Raw genomic sequence first — 5,142 nt, forward strand, 5'->3', positions numbered from 1 at the left:
AAGCCAACAATTTGTTTCGACTTATATATATTTTTTGATATATAAACAATTTAATCCCTTTAAATAAGCTGTCCCTTCACACAGAATTTCATCTATCTTCAAACCATTGGCTCTGATGAGACTTATACAAGGGAACTGAAATGTTTACTCTTACTCTTTTACTTGTTTCAGTCATTTGACTGCGGCCATGCTGGAGCACCGCCTTTGATCGAGCAACTCGACCCCGCGACTTATTCTTTGTAAGCCCGGTAGTTATTCTATCGGTCTCTTTTGCCAAACCGCTAAGTTACGGGTACATAAACACACCAGCATCGGTTGTCAAGCAATGCTAGGGGGACAAACACAGACACACAAACATACATATATACGACGGGCTTCTTTCAGTTTCCGTCTACCAAATCCACTCACAAGGCATTGGTCGGCCTGGGGGCTATAGCAGAAGACACTTGCCCAAGATGCCACGCAGTGGGACTGAACCCGGAACCATGTGGTTGGTAAGCAAGCTACTTACCACACAGCCACTCCTGCGCCTATGTATCAAAAAAAATATCACACTAATGGTAGTACTCCAGCATGTCCACAACCTATGAATGAAGTTGTTATATATATATATATGTATATATATATATATATATATATATGAGCTGTGAACTTAATCTTGGTCTGCTTGGCATCCTTCCTCATGTTCCTGAAATTCATATCTACAGCTTTATCGGTATATTTACCTTCTCTTGGATGTTACTAATTGATTTGAGAACTTTACATTGTTGGAAAACCTATATGAAATTACCTGAAGATTACTTGACATATTATATCTGCTGTAATATTTGCAGCTTGAATAAATTGTTGTAGTATGAAACAATTGTACTAAATTACCAGATCCATTCTTGTTGCTTATTTATGGTTATATATATATGTATATATATTGAAAATATTCATTATAGGTATAAATAAACAGGTATAAAAATGGAGAAAATATGTTAAAATCAAAATTGGATTTAATACATATGAACGCTTCAAAAGACAATACAAATATGTCAGAAGAAATTATAATAATTAAAGTTATTTTTGCTCACGTATATGTATATATATGTGTGTGTGTATGTATGGAGAATTCACAAAAAAAACAAAAGATGAAGACAGGTGGTGTAGACAACAAACAGATGTATGTGTGTGTGTATATATATATATATATATATATATATATATATAATAATTATTTGAGGGAATGTTATTCCTAACTTACAGGGAAAAATTCAATTTAGAAATACTAAATCAAATTTCACAAAATATAATATATATATATATATATATATATATATATATATATATATATATATATATATATATATACATATGAATGAATGAATGTATATATATATATGAATGAATGAATGTGTATATATATATATATATATATATATATGAATGAATGTGTATATATATATATATATATATGAATGAATGTATGTATATTTATATATATATATATATATATATATATATATATGATGAATGAATGTGTATATATATATATATATATGAATGAATGTATGTATATGTATATATATATATGAATGAATGTATGTATATGTATATATATATATGAATGAATGTATGTATATGTATATATATATATAACCAGAATAGTACCAACTATAAGCACGCATGTGCAGAAGGTAGCGTGATACTAAAGATACGTTATGACAAAAGTACGGATAATTTAATACTTCCCCTCTTTTTATATATATATATATCACTCTTAATGGAGGCGCAATGGCCCAGTGGTTAGGGCAGTGGACTTGCAGTCATATCGCGATTTTGATTCCCAGACCAGACATTGTGAGTTTTTATTGAGCGAAAACACCTAAAGCTCCACAAGGCTCCGAAAGGGGGTGGAGGCGGATGCTGCCATAGGTACTTGCGTTTGTCCTATTTTTCCGAATAGGACAAGAAAAAGGTGACCCGAGATTTCAAGAGAGACGAGTTTCTTTAGAGTAATGTGGCTATTGATGCAGAAAATTTAACGAGAATGAACCGAGATATTTTAAAACGTCTTTAGAATTGTCAAAGAAAAGAAATAGTGAGTCACCATTTGAATGAATCTAGTGTGAGAAACCGGATTTACGCAATCTCTCTCTATATAAACGGCAGTTTGTCTGTGTGTGTTTCTGTGTGTCTGTTTGGTTGTACCCTCACCCTGACCACGGCTTTCAACCGATTCTGATGAAACTTGACACACACATAGCCCAATGTCATAATTCAAAACTAACGCAGCGAAAATTTTGAAAAGTTCCCCCAGTTCTGAAAAAGATCGATAAATTCGACATGGGGTCGACAATCAGAAACACAAACCACAGATGGTCTAGGGGACGCAACTCGACCTTTTTAACTATCAAAAAAAATTTACCATCATTTTTTTCCCCATTTTTTTGCTATTTTTTGGCTATAACTCTCTAAAAATGCTTATATAGTTATTTCCCTTACAAACCCGAGCAACGCCGGGCGATACTGCTAGTTATATATAAGTGTATATATGTATAAATATATATTATATATAATTGTATATATATGTATAAATATATATTATATATAATTGTATATATGTATAAATATAGATATGTGTACAGAGTGCAATTGGTAAATTGTTGCCATTTAAATTTTTTTCTTTTGTGCACACGCATTGTTTGTTTTTTGATTTTTGTTTACTACACAGTATAGTAGGGTCAGTTGGGCACTGTCTGTTTGAAAAAACAGCATCATGAGGCAATTCACTGCCAGAAATTTGGAAACGACATGCTGTATTGCCTGGCATTCATGCTGAATCCTCCAATGTGAACACTTCAGATTGTTTGGATGTCAATCCGAGGACAGCGTAGAAGATTCGGAAAAAGCCGAATGAGTCTAGTGGTAATTATGAAGGTATGGCAGCTCGGAGAACTCGCTCTGGTGAGAAAAGAACCCTTGAATTTGTCGGTGACATCCAGGTCATGATCGACAATGATTCTTCTAACGCTGCCAGGGAAATAGGAGCGTCCAGACTTTCTTATCAGCAGGTATCGCATACAGACATTCGGTATTCCTCAATCAAGATGAGAAACGGTCAGTTTTTATCCCTAGCCATCAAGGACCAAAAAATGACTGCACTATGAAGCTTTTCAAGAAAATCTAGCATTCCCTACGACTGAACGTGCTTTCCTTTTTCTTGAGCCTCGCCTGGCCCCCGTGCCGGTGACACGTAAAAGCACCATCTGTTCGTGGCCGTTTGCCAGCTCTGTCTGGCACCTGTGCAGGTGGCACGTAAAAAACACCCACTACACTCACGGAGTGGTTGGCGTTAGGAAGGGCATCCAGCCGTAGAAACACTGCCAGATCTGACTGGGCCTGACGAAGCCTTCCAGCTTCACAGACCCCAGTTGACCCGTCCAACCCATGCTAGCATGGAAAGCGGACGCTAAATGATGATGATGATGAAGAAAAATTTCTAGGCGCAGGAGTGGCTGTGTGGTAAGTAGCTTGCTTACCAACCACATGGTTCCGGGTTCAGTCCCACAGTGTGGCACCTTGGGCAAGTATCTTCTACTATAGCCTCAGGCCAACTAAAGGACAAATAACAACTGCACTATGAAGCTTTTCAAGAAAATCTAGCATTCCCATCGACTGAACGTTGCTTTGTGTCGAGTCTAAGAAACGTAAGGGTCTTGATAACATTCTATTGGAGTTACCTGGCGTTACCTGTCGTAAATGGCAATTTAAGCTTATTCAGGACATCCGAATGAAACCAAATTCCGGATCTATCATCTGGTACTATGATCCGATAGGCAACTCGGGTAAGACCTATTTATCACATTACTCTTTTACTTGTTTCAGTCATGTGACTGCGGCCATGCTGGAGCACCGCCTTTAATCAAGCAAATCGACCCCGGGACTTATTCTTTTTGTAAGCCCAGTACTTATTTTATCGGTCTCTTTTAGCCGAACCGCTAAGTAACGGGGGACGTAAACACACCAGCATCGGTTGTCAAGCAATGCTAGGGGGACAAACACAGACACACATATACATATATATATATACATATATACGACGGGCTTCTTTCAGTTTCCGTCTGCCAAATCCACTCACAAGGCTTTGGTCGGCCCGGGGCTATGGTAGAAGACACTTGCCCAAGGTGCCACGCAGTGGGACAGAACCCAGAACCATGTGGTTGGTAAGCAAGCTACTTACCACACAGCCACTCCTGCGCCTTTGTTATATACAAACCTTGCATGGCCTCCGTCTAGAAAATGGTAGGTCCACTGATCTGAAATATATGCATGATGGCCACAAGATCGTTACCTTTGATTATACACGATCTCAAGAAGATCACATAAACTATGAAGCCCTCGAAAGTATTAAAAATGGCCTTCTCTGCTCTATGAAGCATGTACCTGTTGTGAAGCATGTACCTGTTGTGAATTATGTACCTGTTGTGAAGTATGTACCTGTTGTGAAGTATGTACCTGTTGTGAAGTCCTTTCCTATACCTCATGTTGTAGTTTTTGCCAACTTCCCTCCAGACCTTAACAAGATTTCAGAAGCTTGGAACGATTGCATTAAAAAAAAATTTTTTTTAAGGGTCCAGAAAGAATTCAGCAAATAAATTCAAATTCTGAAATTTATCTAAAAATGCCTGTTAACAGGGTGACACGAATTCAATAAATTTGATGACTAAAATTTGGAGATGATCTCGACACGGTCAACAAAAATGGTTATACAGCATTACATCATGTTGTGATTGGGTAAGTTTAGAATGAACATTGCACAATCAAAGCCTTGGCTGAGGGGGCAACATAGATGTCTGCAACATGTTAAAAGAGGGAGCAGATATTAAAACAAGATCCATCCAAATTTGATGACAAAATTTGGAGATGATCTCAACGTGGTAAACAAAAATGGTTAGACAGCTTTCCATTATGGTGTGATTGGGTAAGTTTAGAATGAACATTGCACAATCAAAGAATTGGCCGAGAGGGCAACATAGATGTCTGCAACATGTTAAAAGAGGGAGCAGATATTAAAACAAGATCCATCCAAATTTGATGACAAAATTTGGAGATGATCTCAACGTGGTAAACAAAAATGGTTAGACAGCTTTCCATTAT

The sequence above is a fragment of the Octopus sinensis genome, linkage group LG29, assembly GCF_006345805.1.
Source record: "Octopus sinensis linkage group LG29, ASM634580v1, whole genome shotgun sequence".
Classification (NCBI taxonomy): domain Eukaryota; kingdom Metazoa; phylum Mollusca; class Cephalopoda; order Octopoda; family Octopodidae; genus Octopus; species Octopus sinensis.